General features: G+C 39.6%; 1 protein-coding gene and 1 pseudogene across 5 annotated transcripts in view; one reads left to right on the top strand and one right to left on the bottom strand.

Moving 5' to 3' along the window:
• The window catches only part of Gbf1 (golgi brefeldin A resistant guanine nucleotide exchange factor 1), a 124,139-nt gene that overhangs the window by 31,480 nt on the left and 75,842 nt on the right, over nt 1–16,817 (top strand). The gene's annotated exons all lie outside the window — the stretch shown is intronic.
• Nucleotides 1,681–2,221, bottom strand: LOC150053904 (myosin regulatory light polypeptide 9 pseudogene; annotated as a pseudogene).

Genomic DNA, 16,817 nt, shown 5'->3' with positions numbered 1-16,817 from the left:
GGTTATGTGGCATCTCCTCTCTTCTGATAAGTTTTTATGATAATCTCAAATGTGTAAAACTAATAGTGACCACCCATGTCTCACACTTGGGATTAGAATTATTGATATCTAGCCATGTTTGCATTATCTGTCTATGTATGTTTATTATTTTAAGAGCCATATGAAAATAAGTTGTAGACATTGACATTTTACCTCTAAATATTTCAACATTCATGAGTACATTTCTCCTGTATAAAAATAGTGTCATTATTACACATAAAAACCTGTCAGTGTTGCCAATATTATCCTATAAACAAAACATCCCATTGGCATTGGTAGTAGATGGCTGCCACAGCATCCTGGCTGGCAGTGGATTGGGGAGCACCGGCAGTGGCAGCAGCAAGTATCATTTTGGTTGAGTGGTGAAACAAAAGATGACCCATTGCCTGGAGCTTAACATCTGCCACCTCCAAGTCTCTCCTCTCCCAACTCAGCTATCTCAGTGTCACCAAGAAATGGCCCTAACCTGAGCCAGCACTTGGATTCTGTCAGTAACAGATTGCTACCTTGCCATGGAACTGAAGAAAATCCATAACTACTTTATCACGATGTGAGTCTCTAGACCAGAATTTTATTAAGCTAAGCATGACCATAGCAGTTTATTTACTGAAATTTGGGGTTCTCATTCTACTTAAACACATAACACTTCTTTTATTTATTTTCCCTTTGGCTTGGTTTGAAAGTCTCTGGCTCACAGATGTGATATGAATTTATTTTGAATGAGAATTGCAATAATTGCAAACTATGAAAAAAAAAACCTTGTATTTATTCTTAAACTTTTGTTTTGTTTTGTTTTGTTTTGTTTTTGTGGGTCATGGGTCTTGAACTCTGGGCCTGGGCACTGTCTCTGAACTCTTCAGCTCAAGGCTACCACCCTACCCTTGGGCCTGGGCATTGTCCCTGAGCTCTTCAGCTCAAGGCTACCACCCTACCCTTGAGGTAAGCCCCACTTCCAGTTTTCTGTAGTTAATTGGAGATAAGAGTCTCATGTTCTTTAGTGCCTGGGCTGGCTTTGAACTGTAATCCTCAGATCTCAGCCTCCTGAGTAGCTAGGATTACAGGTGAGAGCCACCACGCCCAGCCTTAACTTTTTTTTTTTTTCTTTTCTTTTTTGCCAGTTCTGGGCTTGAGCTCAAGGCCTGAGCACTGTCCCTGGGGTTTCTCGCTTGAGCCATAGCCCCACTCCAGGCTTTTTTCTATGTATATGGTGTTGAGGAATCAAACCTGGGTCTTAGTGCATGCCAGGCAAGTACTCTACCACTAGGCCAAACTCCCGGTCCCCTTAAGCTGTTTTTTTTTTTTGTTTGTTTGTTTGTTTGTTTTTTTTTATCATAAAGTTTTAATTATGGTTCAGAAAAAATTTGAGTGAATAACTTTCTCTGAAAAAATATATGACTCTGTGGACTGCAGTTACTTGGGGGAGAGGATGGGACTACTGGTAAGTTAAATTACCCCATTTTCTATTCTGAAAATAACAAAAAGTCCAAATTCCAGTCTGATTATATAGGTACATGTGCCCAAATGGCTGAGAATAAATACAAAACAAGAAAGGCAAAAGCTGTATAGCTAAGGGCATGCAAGAGGTTCCAAGAGAAAGTCTCAGAAATACCCAGAGTGGCAATAAAGAGCATTTGGCTGGAAACTGAAGGTCCTTTCAGTCGTCTTTGTCTTTGGCTCTGTGTTTGAGGATGCGTGTGAACTCAATGTAATTGAAATTGCCCTTTTTGTCAATGGGGGCTTCTCGGTATAGCTCATCCACTTCCTCATCTGTGAAGCGGTCGCCCATGGTTGTCAGCAGCTCCCGCAAGTATCCTCCTGGATGGTGCCAGTTGCTTCCTCGTCAAAGCAAGCAAAAGCATTTCTGATGACATCTTCAGGGTCTGTGCCATTCAACTTCTCACCAAACATGGTGAGGAACATGGTGAAGTTGATGGGGCCTGGAGCCTCTTTCATCATGGCATCTAGGTACTCATCAGTTGGGTTCTTCCCCAATGAGGCCAGCAAATCTTCCTTGTCGATGAAACCATCTCGGTTCTGGTCAATCATGTTGAAGGTCTCTTTGAACTCCTGGATCTGGGACTGGTCAAACATAGCAAACACATTGGATGTTGCGCGCTGAGGGCGCTTCTTGGTGGTTTTGGTCTTTGCCCTTTTGCTTGACATGGTGACAGTGAAATCCTCTGCTGAGCAAACTGGGCTAAACTGTTTTTAATAGCTATATTAACTTAGTTTTACCAAACCAAAATCCAAGCAAATTCTTACTGAAGTTGGTCATAATGTCTTTTTAGACTTTTAGACTCTCAAAATCCATCATAACTTTCTCTACTCTTTTTCTTAGCATTGACTATTTTCCTTGGCCTTATATGTTTAGAATGTTATAAATTGCAGGTTTATCTATATGCCCTTATGAAATTTGAAATTGGAGCCCATTCTTTTTGTTTGTTCTGTTTTTTGCCAGTCCTACGGCTTGAACTCAGGGCCTGAGCACTGTTCTTGGGCTTTCTCAAGTCTAGAGCTCTACCACTTGAGCCACAGTACCACTTACGGCTTTTTTTACGTATGTGATACCGAGGAATTGAACCCAGGTCTTTGTGCATGCTAGACAAGCACTCTACCACCAGTCCAAACTCTCAGCTCCTAACTTGTTTCTCTAGCCCACAAATTTCCTTCATACTAGAAGGAAACAATACTGCTGAACAGTTTATTCTTTCTTTCTTTCTTTATTTTTTTTGCCAGTCCTGGGCTTGGGCCCAGGGCTTGAGCACTGTCCTTGGACTTTCTCAAGGCTAGAGCTCTACCACTTGAGCCTCAGCACCACTTTCAGCCTTTTGCTATGTATGTGGGGTACCGTGGAATTGAACCCAGGTCTTTGTGCATGCTAGGCAAGCATTCTACCACTAGGCTAAACTCCTGGCCCCTGAACAGTTTATTCGTACGTTGAACATGTTTTGACATGTCATTTTAGACAATCATGGTTTTGTTTTCTATTATTTGTGTGTGTATGTGTGCTGGTCCTGAGGCTTGAACTAAGGGCCTAGTTTTTGTCCATGAAATTTTTTGGTTCAAAGCTACCTCTGCCACTTGGGCTATATTTCTACTTCTAGCTTTTTTGGGTGCTTAATTGGAGATAAAAGTGTTGCAGACTTTTTTTTTTTTTTTTTTTTTTTTTTGGTTTGGGTTGGCTTTGAACTGAAATCCTCAGATCTCAGCCTCCTGAGTAGAGTAGCCAAGATTATAGATGTGAGACACTAGCACCCAGCCATAACCATATTTTTTGACCCACTTTTAGTGGGTTGAGAAAGAAATCATTCGTATTGGGAAAATTGCAAACCACCATCAGGCGCGGGTGGCTTATGTCTGTTATCCTAGCTACTCAGGAGGCTGAGATCTGAGGATTGCAGTTCAAAGCCAGCTTGGACACCAAAGTCCATGAGATTCTTATCTCCAATTAACCATCAGAAAACTGGAGGAGGCTCTGTGGCTCAAGTGGTAGAGTGATAGCCTTGAGTTGAAGAGCTGAGAGACAGCACCTAGGCCCAGAGTTCAAGTCCCATGACCGACCAAAAAAAGAAAAAAATTGCAAAATACTATCTTATCCTATGGAAATTTTCAGCAGAAGTTTGTCATGTATATGTATTCTGTATATATATGTACAAAAATGTGAAATCTATATTTATATATTCAAGTTGTATATGCATATACACATATATGTGTTCTCATTGGACACATATTTCTTGAGTTCTTACTATGTGCTAGAAACTGAACAGCGTACTAGGGGTCTGGTTTTCAAGAGAACTGACATAGTTAATTTTCTTTTTTTTTTTTTTTGCCAGTCCTGGGCTTGAGCTCAGGGTCAGAGCACTGTCCTTGGACTTTCTCAAGGCTAGAGCTCTACCACTTGAGCCTCAGCACCACTTCTGGCTTTTTTTCTATGTATGTGGTACCAAGGAATCGAACCCGGGTGTTCATGCATGCTAGGCAAGCACTTTAACCACTAGGCCAAACTCCCGGCCCTTAATTTTCTTATAAAGTATAATGGTCTGGTGATTTGAGTAGCTCTGGAATTTGAGTATGGAGTATTGGACACTGGTTTGAAACCCGTCCTTATATGGCCTCAGGAAATTATTATAGCCTAGATTTGCTGCAAGGGGTTCTAGAATGGTCAGGAGAATAGCAGTAGTATTATCTGAATAGCAGTAGTAGTGGTTTGATGCAGTTGTGTTATATGTCTCACCCTTACCCTCTATCTTAGTCATAACTGCCTGGCAATAACTATAGAAATACTGTTTGTATGGCAGCTTCACTTGTCTTAGGGTTGACTAGTCTATATAGTTGCCTTTGGTTAATCAGTCTATGTGTCTTAGAGCTGACTGAATTGAGTACCACAGGATAAGATACTCATGGCTGATTACCTTTTCTATTACACTTCAACTTTTTACATTTTAGAGTGCAAAGAATGAGATCTTTTTTCTGAAGCCAGGGTCTAATTGTTCCAGCTATGGTTTTTATAACTATCTACTATAGCCTTGAACCTAAGAATTGGATGGGGGGAGGGGGGAAGTGTCCAAACCCTGATAACATTTGACTTGGATAGGATTGAGGTCTGTAATCAGTAGACCATTACATCATATTTTTATCTTTTGAATTACAGAGAAAGAACCTAGAAGTTGCCTTTGGGGACCTTGGGATCACAAAGAGAATGAAAATTACAAGGGCAGAAAGAGGGAGTGAGGTAGTTAAGAACTTAAATAGTGGGCTGGGAGTTTGGCCTAGTGGTAGAGGGCTTACCTAGCATGCACGAAGACCTGGGTTTGATTCCACATACATAGAAAAAGCCATAAATACTGCTGTGGCTCAAGTGGTAGATAGAGTTCTAGCCTTGAAAAGCCTAAGGACAGTACTCAGGCCCTGAGTTCAAGCCCCAAGACTAGCCAAAAAAAAAAGTTAAATAGTAGTTCAGATTTTTCTTAAAGAAAAAAATTGGTTCTGGACATAGTGGCAATCACCTGTAATCTCCTGTAGTCACTTGTTACTTAGAGACTGAGGCAGGACTGCGAATTCAAGGTCGGCTTGGGCTATATAATGAGACTGTCTTAAAAACCCAAAATAAATAAGAAAATTGGAGTGGCTGTGGAGTTCAAATGTATCCATAGAAAGAACCTGTAACCTGTCATTTGCTTGTGTCTATTGTACATGAAATCAAACAGCTGTTCTTTGCCTTTTCTTTTCTAATATGAGTTTACATCAAAGGTATATTTTTAATACCTACTATAGGTAACGATAGATAAGTACTTTTTGTGACAAGTGCATGGTAATTTTTGGAAGAGGATACTGTTTTCCTGTGGCCCAGTAAGAGAAGTTCTTAAAAACATTGTAAGCAGAGTAATCAAGGGAAAGTAGATATATGTTGTCAGAGCTTCCTACTGAGCCCAAGATTAACATCTTCATTTCAAGGATTTTAAAGACTCAATCTGTTTTCTAGGTTCTGTAAGGGATGGGGGGAAGTCCCTCCCCCCCAAAAAAAGCAAGTAATAGAACATTATTGGTAGACTTGTTTTGTTTTTCAGAAACAGGAAACATAACCAGTCTGCTGGTTATACTTTTTTTTTTTTTGGAGGGTCATGGGACTTAAACTCTGGGCCTGGGTAATGTCCCTGAGCTCTTTAGCTCAAGGCTAGCACTCTACCACTTGAGCCACAGCGCCACTTCCAGTTTTCTGGTGATTAATTACAGATAAGATAAATTGGGACTTTAGTGCCCCAGTTAGCTTTGAACTCTGATCCTCAGATCTCAGCCTCCTGAGAAGATAGGATTATAGGCATGAGCCACTAGCACAGCCCCCCCCCCCTCCTTCCTTTCCCCTCTCCCCGGATTGTCTATTCTTCCCTCCTATTTCTCTGTACTTTCCCTTTTTCCTTTCCTTTTTCATTTCTTCGAAGAACCTGATTCATATGCACAACTGATCTTCCTTAGAAAAGATAGAGAAAAATATTGCTGTTGAGTCCCAGATCTTTTTCTGTTATTACTGTGCAAAGTAGGATAATGATATAACTATTACTAATTTAAACCTTACTAGGTGCTAATTGCTAATTGTGTTGAAGAATGCTTGTTCATAATTTAAAATAAAAAAGCATTAAATGAGAAAAAGAAAAAAAGTAAAGAGGTAGAAAGGCTTGGAAGAAAAGAACTTGAGATAGTAGGCAGGGATGAAGGAAAAGGACCAAGAATACAGAGCTCCTAAATTAGAAAATGGGAGTCAGTTCTAACATTTATCTTTACCCTGTCCAGTGTGTAGACTTTCCTCTTTCAGTAAAGTATACTAGGATGAGTGGGTGAATGAAACAGGTCTGTTCTTACTCCTTGAATCTATCTGCTCAGAACTGAAGCTTAACCTTGCAAAAAGGTGACTTGATAGACTGATCCTAGTGGGTTAGGGTGGAAGAAGATATTAAGTAATGTTTTTTGGTTAGCTAACATTAATAGTTGTTTTTTTTTTTTTTTTTTTGTGCCAGTCCTGGGGCTAACTCGGGGCCTGAGCACTGTCTTTGGGCTTTCTCCAGGCTAGAGCTCTACCACTTGAGCCACAGCACCACTTCCACCTTTTACTATGTATATGATACTGAGGAATCGAACCCGGGTATTCGTGCATGCTAGGCAAGCAATCTACCACTAGGCCAAACTCCCTGCCCCAGTTTTTTTTTTTTTTTCTTTAAAATATTGTTTTTCTATTTCTTTGTCCGTTGTGGGGATTGAACTCAGTGCCTGGGCACTGTCCCTGAGCTTTTTTGCTCAAGGCTTTGAGGCATAGCTCCACTTCAGATTTTTGAGTGGTTAATTGGAGATTAGAGTCTCACAGGGACTTTTCTGCCTAAGCTGGCTTTGAACTGTAAGCCTCAGATATCAGCCTCCTGAGTAGTTAGAATTACAGGCCTGAGCCAATGGTGCCTGGCCATTAACAGTCATTTTTATCCATCCATTGTAATCTCTTCATTGTTTGTGGTCATCATTGCTCTTACAAGTGGAAGAGCAGTGAGTGCTCAAAATGAGCAACTATATAAAAATGAAGTAGTTCTTCTCTCCCCAGTCACTTCCAAAATAAACGGGGAGTAATAGTGTCTGTATTTTGTCTCACTTTTACTCTGAAGGCTAACAGTAGAGGAAGCATGGATTAGTGTGTAGTGATTTCTAAGCTCTGCACCCTGGACAGATTCCCCTCAGAGTGTTCCAGCTGAGTGACAGGACCATGTGGCAGAAGTGCAGCTGGAAGTATATCATCGGCAGATTTGGGCTGGGTAAATATAGCAGAAGCAGGATGTCAGTGTGGGAGATGGATTGTTCTGGGAAAGGAAGTGTTGTCTTTCGTCTGAGAAACAATTTCCTGTACTTCTGGGACTTTTGCTTTCTTCTTTTTTCTTTCTTTTCTTTCTTTCTTTCTTTCTTTCTTTCTTTCTTTCTTTCTTTCTTTCTTTCTTTCTTTCTTTTTTTTCCAAAGCAGAGCAGGAGTTGGCAGGGATTGGATACACTTGCTAACTTCTGTCTCTGGCTGTCTTTTCCTATGTTTGAAGTTGGGAGTTGAAATCAGATTTATTTCAGCCAATTAGGAACTGGCCCAATAAAACATACCTAATCATTACATTTTGCTTTTACAGTCTTAAAGCATTACCTGTCTAGTGCCTCTTTCTTAACAGTAATAACTCTTTCAGTAAAACAGACAGTTTGAGGGCAAAAAATAATTATATAAAGAAAATCAACTCCATTCAAAGTCAGACATGAGGCACCAGCTGGCAGGAAACAGCTGGGATGTTTCTGGGGGGTAGACTCTTCCACTCTAGAACTTAACTCTTCAAGCTCTCTTTGTTGTTTGAACTAGTAAAATGGCTGTCTGTGTACCAGCACTCTACATAAAAAACTAAAATAGAAACTATGAGTAGCTTCCTTTTACATATAAAACTTGGGATTCTGGTCCGGGAGGGTAGCCTAGTGGTAGAGTGCTTGCCTAGTATTCATGAAGCCCTGGGTTCGATTCCTCCATGCCACATACTCAGAAAAAGCCAAAAGTAGTGCTGTGGCTCAAGTGGCAGAACGCTAGTCTTGAGTAAAAAGTGTCCAAGGACAGTACCCAGACCTTGAGTTCAAGCCCCAGGACTGGGGGGGAAAAAAAAGGAAGAAAATGCTGAAATTGTAACCTCAGCACTGAAATAAAACTTATATAAACATAAAATTTAGTGGCATTTACTGTATTCACAATGTATACAACCTTACTTCTGTTTCTAAAGAATTTTTATTACCCCCAAAGGAAATTCTGTGTACATCAGCCAGTTTTTCTTTATAAAATTTCCACTCTCCTGACCACTTGTAATCACTGATTTACATGTCTATCTCTGTTTACATGCTCTTTTTTTCTTTTGCCAGTCCTGGAGCTTGACCTCAGGGTCTTAGCACTGTTCTTGGGCTTTCTCAAGGCTTGAGCCCTACCATTTGAGCCACAGCACCACTTCTGGCTTTTTCTGTGTATGTGGTACTGAGAAATTGAATCTTTGGCTTCATGTGTGTGAGGCAAGCACTCTACCACTAAGCCACATTCCCAGCTCTTGTTGTTTTGATTTTTTTTTTTTTTCCAGTCTTGGGCTTGAGCTCAGGGCTTGAGCTCAGGGCCTGAGCACTGTCCTTGGACTTTCTCAAGGCTAGAGCTCTGCCACTTGAGCCTCAGCACCACTTCTGATTTTTTTTCTATGTGTGTGGTACCAAAGAATTGAACCTGGGTCTTCGTGCATGCTAGGCAAGCACTCTACCACTGGGCCAAACTCCGGCCCCGGTTGTTTTGATTTTTAATGGAGCTAAGAGTCACAGAGTTTCCTGCCTAGGCTTGCTTCAAACCTCAATCTTCAGATCTCAGTTTCTTGATTATCTAGGATTATAATTGTGAGCCCTCCTAGCAACATACTGTTTTGGAGGCTCTTCTATGCTATAGAATCATTATGAATAATATTAATTTGTAAGTGTTTATCATAATTTTTCTATTGATTTGGATTTCTTTCACCTTTTGATTTTGGTGAATAGTGTTACTAGAAACATGGGACTATGGCTTAGTGGTAGAGTGATTGCCTAGCATGCATGAAGCTCTGGGTCCAATTCATCAGTATCACATTACACAGAAAAAGCTAAAAGTAGTGCTTGTGGTTCAAGTGGTAGAGTGCTAGCCTTGAGCAAAAGGTTCTCAGGGACAGTGCCCAGGCCCTAAGTTCAAATCCCAGGACTGGCAAAAAAAAACAAAAACAAAAACAAAAAAATGTGCATGTATTAAAGTACCTGTTTTCATTTCTTTTAAATATATACCTAGGAATGGAATTTTGAGCACATAAAGTAATTCTGTGTTCAATTTCTTCCCCCCCACCCTTCCCCCCCCCCCCCCAGTCCTGGGCTTGGGCTTAGGACCTAAGCACTGTCCTTGGGTTTTCTCAGGCTAGAGTTCTACCACTTGAGCCACAGCACCACTTCTGGCTTTTTTCTGTGTATGTGGTACCAAGGAATTGAACCCAGGTCTTCACACATGCAAGGCAAGCACTCTACCACTAGGCCAAACTCCAAGCCCCTGTGTTAAATTTCTTAAGGAATTACCAAGTAATTCTCCCTGACAGCTGAACTCATCATCACTGACACTTCCTCTTTTTTCTCCCTTCCTCCCCCCCTTCCTTCCTTCTTTTCTTCCTTCCTTCCCTTCTTTTTTAAAAGTGTGTTATCTCTAAATTTATTTTTTTATGTGCAAATTGTTTTGTTCTTCTGAAAGAAGGATGATTTTGGGAATCTAGGACACTAGAACTTCTATCCAGTCCTTTGAGTTTTCTTTAGACATCTCTATTTCCTTTTTTTTTTTCTTGATACTATTTTCTCCTGTTTAATGTTGAAAGAATTTTCTAAAATTTTCTAACTTTTAGAAAAATCTTCTCTATTTGAAATACTGTAAATAAGTGTGTTTTTGTTTTTGTCTTTTACAATCATTACTTACTTTTTTGTCTTAAGTAAGTTTGCGCCAGTTTTGGAGTAAGCAGAAAATTATAGTCTTTGCTGTTTCTTCAACCCACCAGTACATTTTTGTATAGTGGGTTTGCAAATGCATCCTACCAGTTTGACCAGAATTGTGATTTGACGAGGTTATAGTCAGGTGTGCTAAGTGACAAGTATGTTTGGATTTGTTCTTTAGAGACATAAAGGCATGAGGTTTTTGTTGTGCTGTTTTTCTTTCCTTTCTCCTTTTGTAATATGCTGTGTTCTGTAATAGGTTGAGTTGTAACATTCATTAAACCACTCCTCACATTCCCTGTTTTCAGAGCTTATCAGGATGACTTTGATTTAGTTATTTGAAACAAAAAAGGCAGTTTGTGGAGCCTGGTCTGGAGCTATGTAGTAGTAATATATCAGAGATCAGACTTAGGTCCCAGTGGGATTATTCCTCAGGATTTATTTGCCTGGAAGTACACACAGGAGCCAAATGGTATGTATGGAAAGCTTTGCTGGAATGCAAATTGGACACATTTTGTTGGGACCTGTAGGGGATTTTCACTGCTTCATAATTTTTCAAAGGTTTGTTATATATCAGACAGTCACTGCCTCTTCTTTAAATCTTTAAATCCCCCCTCTTTTTCCTGTTGTAAAGGTCAGATTTTTTTTGACAACTGTGTGCAGGAACAAGATTTGCTAAATCCCTTCATTTTTATTCATACAAATATCGGAATTCAGTGAACATCAGTTATCCCAGCATTTAGAGGTAAGGAAAACTTAGGGAGAATCTTGTGAATCTCAGCTCAGTGCCAGGCATATATCTCTGGGGATAAATTTTCTGCCTCAACTTTCTCTTAACTGCTTTCATAAGAGAGGACACCTTCATGGTAGCTTCTTTGTGTGTACATGAAAACTGCCCTTAACCAATCCCATGTCTATGTTGGCTGTAGGATAAGTGATTTAATTATTGGGAGGGAACTGTATTAGAATCTTCTAATTTAGGGTCTTTTTGACTAGGAGAGTCTTTAATGTTGGAAGATATGAACAATTAATTCTCTCCAATAACCTACTTCTTTTGCCTTATTTAGCGTTTCTTTGTAACCTGGGTAATGATCACTTTAACCTGAAAATGATTCTTTCTCAACCAAAAAGAAATGAAATAATGAAATTTTTATCAGTTTTCCTCAATTTGGTTTTTTTTGTGCTGTCTTTTGCTTTGTAACAAATTACCCAAAATGTGGTCTCCTATTTATTTCTTAATGTTATACATAATTTTTGAGGGCAAAGGATTTGCAAACTGTTTAGCTGCTAGCTGGTTTAAGCTCTCAAGATATCAGCCAAAAGAACAGTTATTTGGAAATTAGACCAGGTTGGAGGTTTCATTTCCAAGCTCATACAGCTGTTGACCAGAGGCCTCCATTCTAAAGAGTATAGCCTTCTGAATTAGAGATGTTTACAAGGGAAGTAGGCTTACCCCTAGAACATGATTTGAAAGAAAGCAAAAGCCAAACTTATTACTAAATTTTTTTTTTTAAGTATGATGTGAGTACACATGGCTCACACCTGGAATCCTACTTAGGAGGCTGAGATCTGAGGACTGTGAGTTCAAAGCCAGCCTGAGCAGAACAGTCTGATCCTTCTTTCCAGTTTAGCACCAAAATAAGCCAGATGTGGCAGAGCACTAGGCTTGAGCAAAAAAACACTGGGATTGTACCCAGTCCCTGAGTTTATTCCCTAGGACTGAAACAAAAAAACAACAGCATAAAAAAAGTTGTGTGTGTGTGTGTGTGTGTGTGTGTGTGTATATATAAATCACTTAGGTACATCCGCAGAACAGAAGACATACTCTTTCCTGACCCAGCCTAAAAAGTAACGTTTATCAGTCCCCCCCGTACTATATTGGTCATAGGGATCAATACTGATAGCAGCCTAGGAAGAGATTACATAAAGTCATTGGAAGTGATCTTAGAGGCTATCCTCACAGGAAGATAAATGGAATGTTTCAGATATTTACTAAGATTTAATGGTTGATTTCTTGAACTCATGGCCTAGGTGTTGTCCCCCCCCCCCCCCCTCTCTCTCTCTCTCTCTCTCTCTCTCTCTCTCTCTATATATATATATATATATATATATATATATATTTTTTTTTTTTTTTTTTTTTTTTTTTTTGGTTTGGGGGAGTTGGTCGTGGGACTTGAACTCTGGGCCTGGACATCTGTAGCAACTGGCCTTAGAGCCTTGTCTCAAGAGTCCTTAATTGGATTTAGATTATACTTTCTTCCTGTAGACACTGTAGCTTTTTCTACTCAAGGCTGGTATACCACAGGAGCCAAAACTGTGCTTCCAGCTTTTTGCTTGTTAATTAGAGATAAGAGACTGATGGACTTTTCTTCCTAGGCTGGCTTTGAACTGCTATCCTCAGATCTCAACCTCCTGGTAAGTAGCTAGGATTACAGGTGTAAGCCTCTGGAACCTGGTACCTAAAAATTTTTTTTTCTACCTTAAAATAAATATTTGTTTCCTCCAAGCTTTATCATACATAAACATATTTTAATATAATAGGTTAATCAATATACATTTGTTTTCTTCTATTTATTTTAATTTCATATAGAATTTTCCACAAACTTACCCATATAAATATATGGGTGTATTTTTTACATATATATGGGTGGGGTGGGGGCTTGAACTCAGGATCTAGGCACCTGAGCTTCTTTTGGTCAAGGCTAATCTATATCTTGAGCCATAGCACCACTTCCAGCTATTTCTGTTTAGATAGTATTGAGGAATCACAGTGCTTCATGTGTGCTAGGCAAACACTCTACCACTAAGCCACATTCCCAGCCCAGGTGTGTATATTTTACTCATATATTCTATATCATAATTATGAGTTTATATTAATTAATCTTTTAAACTGTTATACATAGTACAACTTTATCTTTGAGTTTATTTTCATGAAATAATGATCCCACTAGTAGAATTGACTTCATTTTATTGGTACACCAAATTCTTTGTTTGTTGTTGTTGGTTGTGGACCTGAACTCTGGGCCTGGTGTTGGCCCTGACCTCTTCAGCTTACAGCTACTGCCCTATTCTTGGAGCCATAGCACCACTTCCGGTTTTCTAGTGGTTAATTGGAGATAGGAGTCGCACAGTCTATAGTGCCCAGGCTGGCTTTGAACTGGGAGCCTCAGATCTCAGCCTCCTTAGTAGCTAGGATTGCAGGCATGAGCCACCATGCCCAGCTTCACTAAATTTTTTATTAAGTTTTTTACTCTGTTTAGTGTTGCTACTTTTAATTGACAAGCTAATGTCTCTAATTTTAGTTTTATTATATTTCTCTTTCTCTCTTTCACTCTCTCTCTCTTCCTCTCCCTCTCCCTCTCTCCCTCCCTCCCTCCTTCCCTCCCTCCCTCCCTCTCTCCCTCTCTCTCTCTCTCCCTCTCCCTCTCTTCCTCCCTCTCTCCCTCTCTCTTATTTTGGCTAGTTGTGGGGCTTGAGCTCAGGGTCTGGGCATTATCTATCTGGAGCCTCTTTGTGCTCAAGGCTAGAGATCTACCACTTAAGCCACAGTGCCAGTTCCTGTTTTTGAGTAGTTAATTGGAGATAAGAGTCTCCTGGGCTGGCTTCAAATTGAGATCCTTAGATCTCAGGCTCCTGAGTAGCTAGGATTACAGTCATGAGACACCAGCACATGGCTGTTTCATATACATATATTTTTTTCCTACCAGTCCTGGAACTTGAACTCAGAGGCTGGACACTATCCTTAAACACCTTTTGCTCACTACTAGCACTCTACCACTTGAGCCACAGCACCACTTCTGGCTTTTTCTGAGTATGGGTACGGAGGAGAATGTGGAACCCAGGGCTTCATGCATGCTAGGTGAGCAAGCACTCTACCACTAGGCTATGCACCCGGCCCTTATATTTAACTACTAGTTAAAGAATGTTATTGTTACTTACTTCTAACTTAAATATTGATGTTAGATTTTCTCTGGTATTTTATTGTTTGGGATTTTCCTTTGTGAATTATCTGTGCCTATCTTTTGGCTACTTACTTGATAGAAACTGGATAGTATCCAGATTTGCTTTTTTGTCTTTTTATAATTACTGTCAGTATCTTTTTGCTTTCTCTTACTTTAGACTATTTCTATTCTAGGTATATATTTGATCCTTACTGAGAGTTTCTTCGACATCAACTAGTTTACTACATCAACTAGTTTATTGGCGTTTGAAGTATAGAAATGATGAAATGTCTAAATAGTTCTAGATGAGCTTTTATCTTGCACATAGGAGTAGTGAGTGTGGAGAGTAGGCAATCTAAGATGTAAGGAAGGGCATGTGAGGACAAGGATGACACCAGACCTATAAATATCCTAAGGTTTAACTTTGTACTTTGAAATAGGAATTAGGTCACTTTCATTGTCTTCTCCTTGTTATTTGCTTGTTGGCCATGAAGAGAGACATTAAAACTTTTGAAGTATTACTATTTTCAGTTCTTAGAAAAGTGAAAGTGCTGATAATGATTAGCTCTGCTTCTTTTCATTTCTGTTACAGTGAGGTGACAAGGTGGAATGTTTTGAATGTGCGGGTTTGGTTAACTAGAGATAATAACATTCAGCTTCCTAAATAAGAAGAATTTTAACAGTGAAACGACCTGCCTGCATCCTTTTGCTATGGCCCCATGCCACAGACAGCCTGACTACACAAAAGGGAAACTGGTGACTTAGCAGTTGTTCTCTTCACCATTGACAAAGATCCTCTTGTGCCACTTGTCAGCTTCTATGACCAATCATTGTCACTGGGCTGTGCAGAGAGTTAAAGAGATTCTGATTCGGTACTTTTCCTAAGATCCTAGTTCATAATATTTCCTTTCTTGAGCACTCTGTTTTCTCCTTTAAAATAAGAAAACTTGGACCAAACGATTTCTCTGTGTGTGGGGGGGGGGGCAGGAGAAGGTTACTGAGATTTGAACTTTGGATCTTTTGCTTGCTAAGCAGGCACTTTTCCACTTGAACCTCACTTCCAACCCCCAAATGATTTTTTGTTGTTGTTGTGGGACTTGAACTCTGGGCCTGGGTGTTGTCCCTGAACTCTTCAGCTTAAGGCTTTCACCCTATTCCTGAGTCACAGTGCCAGTTCCAGTTTTCTGGTGGTTTAACTGGAGATAAGAGTCTCATGGACTTTTTCATGCCCGGTATGGCTTTGAACTATGATACTCAGATCTCTGCCTCCTGAGTAGCTAGGATTATAGGCATGAGCTACTCTGCCCCGCTCCAAATGATTTCTTAAGTCCCTAAAGTCTTAGATTCTTTGGATATCTTATCTTTCTCATAAGTTTAGAAATACTTTCAGAGGAATTATATTCCAGGTGAATGTTATTGCAGTTTACTTATAACTTAAATATTGATATTAGGATACTCTAGAGTGCATTTTAAAAAAGAGCATACACAATCTTTGCTTCTGTTCATTTTGAGATATTTAACTTCACAATTTTCCACTGTCTGTTTTTCATAGTTGTAAAGCGTTTAGTAAAGAGGAAGTAAAGGCAACTCAGGAGAGTGAGTAGTAGGACTCAGGAACAGTTGTCCACCAGGTGATGAGGGAACGGAAGTTTTGTATTGTTCCATTGTCTTTCTGTCATCCAGGTTGAGCATCCTGAATCAGAAAATCTAAAATCCTACTTTCCTAATTTTCAGTATATACACTGAAATCCAAAATTTCTTTGAATGACATACCACATATTCCACCTACCTTCATGTGATAGTTTCAGTCAAAATATACACTTAAAATTTTGTATAACATTTTACTTTAAGATAGGCTTACGCCTGTAATCCTAGCTACTCAGGAGGCTGAGACCTGAGGATTGCAGTTCAAAGCCAGCTCAAGCACTAAAGAACCTGAGATTCTTATCTCCAATTAACATTTGGGAAGTGGGACTGTGGCTCCAGGTTAGGGTAGTAGCCTTGAGCTGAAGAGCTCAAGGACAGCACCCAGGCCCAGAGTTAGAGCCCCATGTCTCACAATTTTTTTTTAAAATTCAGAATATATATATGATATACTATATATAACAAACTATGAATGAAACAAATTAGCTTTATGTTTAAATTTGTATTACAGCCAGGTGCGGTGGCTCACACCTATAATTCTAGCAACTCAGGAGGCTGAGATCTAAGAATCATGGTTCAAAGCCAGCCAGGCACTAAAAAATCTGTGAGACTCTTATTTCCAGTTAATCACCAGAAAACCAGAAGTGGCACAGTGGCTCAAGGGGTAGGGCGACAGCCTTGAGCTGAAAAGCCCAGGTACAACAGTCAGGCCCAGAGTTCAAGTCCCACCACTGACAAAAAAAAATTGTAGACCAGGCAACCAGGCACAATGGTTTATTCCTGTAATCCTAGCTACTCAGGAGGCTGAGATCTGAGGATCATGGTTCAAAGCCAGCCCGGGCACTAAAGAACTTGAGACCCTTATCTCTAATTAATCAATTAGGAAAATTAGAAAAAATCAGTTGATTAGATATTGTATTACATTTCTAAGACATTAATATAAATACATAAAGATACTCAAAAAACCTGTAATAGTATGCAGCACTTTTAATCTCAAGCATCTTTAAGAGATACTCAACACGTAATAATATTTATTCCATAGTATGATTATGATTAATCGACAATCTAATTTATTGCTATTAAAAAAAAGACACATCTATGAACCAGCCCAGTTTTTTTTTGTTTGTTTGTTTTTTTGTTTTTTGAAGTCTGTCTATAGGTTGTGGTTCCAGA

Source organism: Megascapheus bottae, chromosome 15 (genome assembly GCF_031878675.1).
Source record: "Megascapheus bottae isolate mThoBot1 chromosome 15, mThoBot2.hap1, whole genome shotgun sequence".
In the NCBI taxonomy this organism is placed as follows: Eukaryota; Metazoa; Chordata; class Mammalia; order Rodentia; family Geomyidae; genus Megascapheus; species Megascapheus bottae.
Note: the sequence above shows the minus strand (reverse complement) of the source record. Positions and strands in the feature narration are given on the sequence as shown.